Source organism: Bufo bufo, chromosome 2 (genome assembly GCF_905171765.1).
Source record: "Bufo bufo chromosome 2, aBufBuf1.1, whole genome shotgun sequence".
NCBI lineage: Eukaryota > Metazoa > Chordata > Amphibia > Anura > Bufonidae > Bufo > Bufo bufo.
Window position 1 is genome coordinate 647,378,856 of NC_053390.1, and position 9,000 is coordinate 647,387,855.

Genomic DNA, 9,000 nt, shown 5'->3' on the forward strand with positions numbered 1-9,000 from the left:
CAAAGCTATACATGATGTTATATGCCACCTTAAAGTGCTGTATAGGGTGCCATGTATAGATGCATTGTTTCTAGAGGAGAAGAGTTACATACAAGTGCTATCTAATAGAGTATGCCACTCTGTCGCATTCATTTTGAGTCCAGCAGGAAAAAAATTGTATGGCTCCATATGAAATCAGAGACATATGGAGGTACTGTAAAGGTCCACGCACTTCTATGGGTAACGTATTACAGCTGTATGAAAAACAAATCTGCAATATGGCCTTGTGCATGAGGCCTAAGAGGGAGAATCAACCAACAGTATTTCTATTGTTATTATATATAAATATAACTATAATTACTTTGTATATAACAATTTTATTTAACATTGTATCTTGAAAAAATATATTTTTTAATCTGAAAGCATAAAGGATTGTGAAATATTGTATTATTATACGCATGAGTCAAACTTTTTCAGGGAAGTAACGTAATAGAGAGGACACGCATTTTGTAGCACTTCATTGTACAAAACCAAACTATATAAATGTTGGTAGTGGCATTTTTCTGTGCATGACAACAAGACACATTAAATTGTGTTTATGAATGAAGTTATTCTATCTGAATATATTGTATGAAAACTTATTATCGAGATGCTGGTTCTCATGAAATGTAATTAAAGGGTATAAATGAAAAACTGAAATTCCCAAAGAAGGAGTCATTTATAGCACTTTTTGAGATACATATATGCGAGGGTTAGATAATAAAGTAGAGGTGTTGACCAGGGTCACCCTTAGACTGGATGATGCCCTAAGCAGTACTTTGTAAGGATGCCCCCATGTTGTATTATACATTTGCCCAAATGATACAATAAAATAGAGTCCAAATAACACAAGCAGACAGTGCCCTAAGTAACACCGAAAATAATTGATCTAGGAAATGAAGCTGCATCCTATAGATGCAGTTTTATAGTTTGGGCATCAGATATTAGAATGGAGGGGGCAATCTACAGTTGTGGAGACCACCAGGAACATAATACCAAGAGATGTGCCTTGTACAAGTGCACGGATTACCCACCTCTAAGAATGGCGACTAATAAAAATCTGCTGGCTTTTTTTTTTAATAAATGAAATATATAATCTTACTAGTTGCAATGGGAACTGAGTGTACTTTTTATCTGCACTCATTTCCATGTATGGAGCCTATGTTGCCAAGTTCATCAGTTACAGTACATAGCTGTCAAAGCAGAAAAATAATTTCCTACAAGAACTGGTTAGGCCATTTTATCCTTATTGCAGTTTAAGAAGATCTACGTACTTTACATTTTATATACTGATCCCTGGGTGGAATAAAGTGCTAATAGGTTTCCCTTATGTAAAACCCCAAAACCTCATTTTCATAAAGCTTGAATAGAAGAGGTCTGATGGAAATCAAATTGGTTGAGAGTTTTGCGTGAAAGAGAAAACTATAAATTTCAGCAGTTCCTCCCATATTCTCATCTTCTCCTTCCATATGTCCCAGGGAACAGCCATTTCTCCTTCCTCCTTACATTCTCCTGCCCTGTCTTCAAAAGGGCACCACCCTTATAGCTGAAGAGGTTATCTGGCTTTGGAACTGACAGCCCCTCTGGCCCCAACCTGTACCCCTTAAAAAACACCATTCACCTGTCCTTGGTTCCGCAGCTGCTCCATTCTCAGCCTCTTCCAGTCCCCACAGGACCAGGAAGTGGATTGATCCCATGACCACTGTGGCCAGTCACAGGCCTCTGCGTTCACATTGACTTGAATGATATGTCACTGCTGCGGTGACAAGACCATGCCACTCCCTGCTCTCGCAGGAACATAATGTGTCTGGGAACGGAGCAACACTGGGACCACAGGTGAGTGTTGGCTGCAAGTCTGCACAACCCTTTTAATCCTCTCCCTTCCGCCATCTGAACATGGAAGGGATCAGGAAGAAATTAACCCCAGTGATCTCTGAAGGTTCTACCAGCTGGTTTATTTCAGAAGCATGCAGAAAATCCTGCCAACTTAGAAACAGTTTGGTAAAGTTTTTTCTGTTTATCATTCATTTGTAGGTTCTGTGAAGGACGGCCATATCGGTTGTTACATCTTGTATACATTTATAAAATGTATTGTGCACATTAATTAGAAGAAGGCACATATTAGTGTTTCCATCTTGCTCTGTACTTTTTTTACTTCTTTGTACTTCTTTAAAATATTTTGAATAATTGGCTACTAGTGTTGAGCGAATCGAAGTCCACAAAATGGACTTCACTCCAAATTTTAGGATAAATTTGTTTCGCCGCAAAGCCGAATTTCCTTGTGCTTCGTTGTAGCGAATCAATTTAACCTGAAATAGTGTAAAAAAAACATATGACATGCTTGCCGGTGTGATGACCTCATCTCGGGCCACGCAAGATTCCGCGCCAGATCTTCAAGCGAATGCCAGCCGACCCATCGAGAGCAAATGATCAGATACATTTTTTAGTTTTTTTAACCACCTCCGGACCGCCTAACGCAGGATTGCGTTCCGGAGGTGGCAGCGCTGCGCAGAGTCACGCATATACGCGTCATCTCGCGAGACGCGAGATTTCGCTCAAAGCCGGCCCGCGCATGCGCATCGCGGGCCGGCAAAATTAAAAGAAGTATTTCGTCACCAGCCTGCCAGCAACGATCATTGGCTGGCAGGCTGGCGATTTTCAAAAAATCCAATCCAAAGTCATATAACAGATCATATTAGTAAATATGATCTGTTATATGGCTTGTCTGCTCCTGTGCTGGTCCTTTTCGTCGGTTGGATCCAGCACAGGAGCAGACTGAACTGTGAGTACACCAACACTACACCTTAGCCCCAGATCACCCACCTGCACCCCAATTAACCCTTTGATCACCCCTTTGATCGCCCCTGTCAATCACTAGTGAAAGGAAAAAAAGTGATCAGTGTAAACTGTCACTTTTTTTTTTTCACTGGTATTGGCTGTTAGGTTTTAGGGATAGTTTAGGCCCCTTGGTTAGGTAGTTAGCGTCAGTTAGCGCCCACCCCACCGCAGTCACTTTTATTCGCTGTTTAGCGTATCGCTAATCAGCATTTGTACTTTTATAGTATCTGTAAGTGATCAAAACTGATCACGGTCAGATCTATAATAGTATTAGTGTCACCTTAGCTCGCCCTCCACCCAAAACGCAGTGTTTGCCCGATCAGGCCTGATCGGTCGCCCACACGTGCGTTCACCCACGCCCGCCCCACCGCAGTGACAAAAAATATATATATTTTTTTCACTGCACATTCATTTTACACGCACTGCGGCGATAAAAAAATCAGTTTTGATATTTTTTATCAACCGCAGCAGCCTCCGGTACTTCGCTAGCCTCCCCTTTGTAAGACAGGTTTGCTTTTTTTCTTGGGTAGTCTCAGGGAATACCCCTAAATTTAGTAGTCCAAAATGTCAAACAGGGGGTATTCTTCTGAAGAGGCCTACAGGATTCTGACCCAGTCGGATGAGGAGTGGGAACCCTCATCTGACGAATCTAGCGGGTCAGAATATGAACCTGTGGAAAGCAGTGGCTCTCTGACCCAAAGTTCGGACGAGGAGGTGGAGGTCCCTGGCAGCACCAGGCGTACCACAGGTTACGCAGGATCCGCTTCAAGAGCAGCAGAGTGGGGCTGTCGCTGCCGGATCACGTGGTGAGGCATACACCAGCAGCGCAGCCCTTCCTGGACCTAGTACCAGCACTGCCGTACAACCTGGTGAAGTAGCGAGCACCAGAAGGGCAGTTGAAGCTGGTACGGTGGCACGTGCAATAGTTACCCCGTCGCAGCCACCGCAAAGACGGGCCCGTAGAGCCCCTAGAGTCCCTGAGGTGCTGGCAAATCCTGATTGGCAGTCACCAACTTCAGCCGCACCAGTAGTTCCCCCTTTCACCGCCCAGTCTGGAGTTCGGGTTGAGACGGCTCAAATCGGTTCGGCCCTGGGATTTTTTGAGCTGTTCTTGACTGCGGAGCTCTTGGACTTAGTCGTGGCAGAGACCAACCAGTATGCCACACAATTTATAACCGCTAACCCGGGAAGCTATTATGCCCAGCCTTTCCGGTGGAAACCAGTCCAAGTTTCCGAACTTAAAATTTTTTTGGGCCTTCTCCTCAACATGGGCCTGACAAAAAAGCATGAATTGCGGTCATATTGGTCAACGCACCCAATTCATCACATGCCCATGTTCTCTGCTGCTATGTCCAGGACACGATTTGAGACCATCCTACGTTTTCTGCATTTTAGCGACAATACCACCTCCCGTCCCAGAGGCCACCCTGCTTTTGACCAGCTCCACAAAATTCGGCCCCTCATAGACCATTTCAACCTGAAATTTGCAGATTTGTATACCCCTGAGCAAAACATCTGCGTAGACGAGTCCCTAATACATTTTACCGGGCGCCTTGGCTTCAAACAATACATCCCAAGCAAGCGTGCCCGGTATGGGGTCAAATTGTATAAGCTCTGTGAAAGGGCCACAGGCTATACCCACAAATTTCGGATCTATGAGGGAAAAGATCAGATCCTGGAGCCGGTCGGTTGCCCTGACTACCTGGGGAGCAGTGGGAAGACAGTCTGGGACTTGGTGTCACCCTTATTCGGCAAGGGGTACCATCTTTATGTGGACAATTTCTACACAAGTGTGGCCCTCTTTAGGCATTTGTTTCTAGAACGGATTTGCGCCTGTGGCACCGCGCGAACTAGTCGCGTGGGCTTCCCCCAACGGCTTGTAACCACCCGTCTTGCAAGGGGGCAGAGGGCTGCCTTGTGTAACGAAGAACTGCTCGCGGTGAAATGGAGAGACAAGCGTGACGTTTACATGCTCTCCTCCATTCACGCAGACACGACAATCCAAATTGAGCGAGCAACCCGTGTCATTGAAAAGCCCCTCTGTGTCCACGACTATAATGCGCTCATGGGAGGGGTGGACTTCAATGACCAGATGTTGTCTCCGTATTTAGTTTCCCGCAGAACCAGACGCTGGTATAAGAAGGTGTCTGTATATTTGATTCAATTGGCGCTGTACAATAGTTTTGTTCTCTACAGTAAGGCTGGGAGAACAGGATCCTTCCTCAAATTCCAGGAAGAGATCATCGAGAACCTCCTTTACCCAGGAGGTTCCGTGGCCCCATCCACCAGTGTAGTTAGCCATCTACACGAGCGACATTTCCCCAGTGTCGTTCCTGGTACCTCAACCCAACCGTCACCCCGAAAAAGATGTCGTGTCTGTAGCAGGAGTGGAATAAGGCGTGACACCCGCTATTTCTGTCCTGACTGTGCTGACCACCCTGCCCTAAGCTATGGAGAGTGTTTCCGGAAGTACCACACACAGGTACACCTAGCATAGGGATCACATCTCACAGGACAGGCACACAGGGCTATTAGGGCCCATTCACTCACAGCTGCTGCAAACCTCTCCTTTCACCTGGGATAAAGTGCATAACGTACTTCGCCACATCTTTGGGCGATTTGCGCTTTGCACATTGTCCCATGGGGAAGGAGAGGTTTGTTCTATAAAAGGTAAAAAAAACTAAACAAAAATAAATACCGGTAAGTAAAAAAGTTAAATGTTCAGTTAAAAAAGTTTTAAAAAAGTTTCTATGTTCTGTTCAACAGTTAATAAAGTTATTGCTTTGCGGCCTGGTTTTTTCTTTTTTGTTTTGTTTTTTTTACCTTTCAGGTGGACCAACCGATCGACTAGCTGCAGCACTGATGTGCATTCGGACAGAAGCATTGCGCTGCTGTCAGATTACACGCAAGTCGGTGTATGCGGCGCTGCAAGACGAGATTTCTCCTCTGCAGTAAAAGATACGTTTGCCGAGGCATATGAGCTGAGGAGGTGGCGGTGTTCATATACTTTGGCAAACACTTTGTATATATAAAAAAAAAAAAATCCCGGCAATGATTTATTCATCCACATCGATTGATGTGAATAGAGAAATCTGGTTTGCCAGGGCATACGAGCTGAAGTGGGTATGGATGTTGGGCGGAGCTCCTATGTCCTGGCAGACGCCTTTCCCCTCCTTTTTCTTTTTTTGGCAGAGATTTTTTCATCCACATTGATCGATGCGAATGAAGAAATCTGTGCCGTTCATTTTTTTCTTTCAGCCCAGAGGCTGAACGGAAAAAAAAAAATCTCATTACCTGTATGCTCAATATAAGGAGAATAGCAGAAACTCCTAATGCTGGGCATACATGTAATGATTGCGGAGACCCTCAAATGCCAGGGCAGTACAAACACCCCACAAATAACACCATTTTGGAAAGAAGACACCCCAAGGTATTCGCTGAGGGGCATATTGAGTCCATGAAAGATTGAAATTTTTGTCCCAAGTTAGCGGAAAGGGAGACTTTGTGAGAACAAAATCAAAAAAATCAATTTCCGCTAACTTGTGCCAAAATTTTTTTTTTTCAATGAACTCGCCATGCCCCTCATTGAATACCTTGGGGTGTCTTCTTTCCAAAATGGGGTCACATGTGGGGTATTTATACTGCCCTGGCATTTTAGGGGCCCCAAAGCGTGAGAAGAAGTCTGGTATCCAAATGTCTAAAAATGCCCTCCTAAAAGGAATTTGGGCACCTTTGCCCACCTAGGCTGCAAAAAAGTGTCACACATGTGGTATCTCCGTATTCAGCAGAAGTTGGGGAATATGTTTTGGGGTGTCATTTTACATATACCCATGCTGGGTGAGATAAATATCTTGGTCAAATGCCAACTTTGTATAAAAAAAATGGGAAAAGTTGTCTTTTGCCAAGATATTTCTCTCACCCAGCATGGGTATATGTAAAATGACACCCCAAAACACATTCCCCACCTTCTCCTGAGTACGGAGATACCAGATGTGTGACACTTTTTTGCAGCCTAGGTGGGCAAAGGGGCCCACATTCCAAAGAGCACCTTTCGGATTTCACAGGTCATTTACCTACTTACCACACATTAGGGCCCCTGGAAAATGCCAGGGCAGTATAACTACCCCACAAGTGACCCCATTTTGGAAAGAAGACACCCCAAGGTATTCCGTGAGGGGCATGGCAAGTTCCTAGAATTTTTTATTTTTTGTCACAAGTTAGTGGAAAATGTTGATTTTTTTATTTTATTTTTTTCATACAAAGTCTCATATTCCACTAACTTGTGACAAAAAATAAAAATTTCCATGAACTCACTATGCCCATCAGCGAATACCTTGGGGTCTCTTCTTTCCAAAATGGGGTCACTTGTGGGGTAGTTATACTGCCCTGGCATTCTAGGGGCCCAAATGTGTGGTAAGGAGTTTGAAATCAAATTCTGTAAAAAATGACCTGTGAAATCCGAAAGGTGCTCTTTGGAATATGGGCCCCTTTGCCCACCTAGGCTGCAAAAAAGTGTCACACATCTGGTATCTCCGTACTCAGGAGAAGGTGGGGAATGTGTTTTGGGGTGTCATTTTACATATACCCATGCTGGGTGAGAGAAATATCTTGGCAAAAGACAACTTTTCACATTTTTTTATACAAAGTTGGCATTTGACCAAGATATTTATCTCACCCAGCATGGGTATATGTAAAAAGACACCCCAAAACACATTCCTCAACTTCTCCTGAGTACGGGGATACCAGATGTGTGACACTTTTTTGCAGCCTAGGTGGGCAAAGGGGCCCACATTCCAAAGAGCACCTTTTGGATTTCATAGGTCATTTTTTACTGAATTTGATTTCAAACTCCTTACCACACATTTGGGCCCCTAGAATGCCAGGGCAGTATAACTACCCCACAAGTGACCCCATTTTGGAAAGAAGAGACCCCAAGGTATTCGCTGATGGGCATAGTGAGTTCATGGAAGTTTTTATTTTTTGTCACAAGTTAGTGGAATATGAGACTTTGTATGAAAAAAAAAAAAAAAAAAATCATCATTTTCCACTAACTTGTGACAAAAAATAAAAAATTCTAGGAACTCGCCATGCCCCTCACGGAATACCTTGGGGTGTCTTCTTTCCAAAATGGGGTCACTTGTGGGGTAGTTATACTGCCCTGGCATTCTAGGGGCCCAAATGTGTGGTAAGGAGTTTGAAATCAAATTCAGTAAAAAATGACCTGTGAAATCCGAAAGGTGCTCTTTGGAATATGGGCCCCTTTGCCCACCTAGACTGCAAAAAAGTGTCACACATCTGGTATCTCCGTACTCAGGAGAAGGTGGGGAATGTGTTTTGGGGTGTCATTTTATATATACCCATGCTGGGTGAGAGAAATATCTTGGCAAAAGACAACTTTTCCCATTTTTTTATACAAAGTTGGCATTTGACCAAGATATTTATCTCACCCAGCATGGGTATATGTAAAAAGACACCCCAAAACACATTCCTCAACTTCTCCTGAGTACGGGGATACCAGATGTGTGACACTTTTTTGCAGCCTAGGTGGGCAAAGGGGCCCACATTCCAAAGAGCACCTTTTGGATTTCATAGGTCATTTTTTACTGAATTTGATTTCAAACTCCTTACCACACATTTGGGCCCCTAGAATGCCAGGGCAGTATAAATACCCCACAAGTGACCCCATTTTGGAAAGAAGAGACCCCAAGGTATTCGCTGATGGGCATAGTGAGTTCATGGAAGTTTTTATTTTTTGTCACAAGTTAGTGGAATATGAGACTTTGTATGAAAAAAAAAAAAAAAAAAAATCATCATTTTCCGCTAACTTGTGACAAAAAATAAAAAGTTCTATGAACTCACTATGCCCATCAGCGAATACCTTAGGGTGTGTACTTTCCGAAATGGGGTCATTTGTGGGGTGTTTGTACTGTCTGGCCATTGTAGAACCTCAGGAAACATGACAGGTGCTCAGAAAGTCAGAGCTGCTTCAAAAAGCGGAAATTCACATTTTTGTACCATAGTTTGTAAACGCTATAACTTTTACCCAAACCATTTTTTTTTTACCCAAACATTTTTTTTTTATCAAAGACATGTAGAACTATAAATTTAGAGCAAAATTTCTATATGGATCTCGTTTTTTTTGCA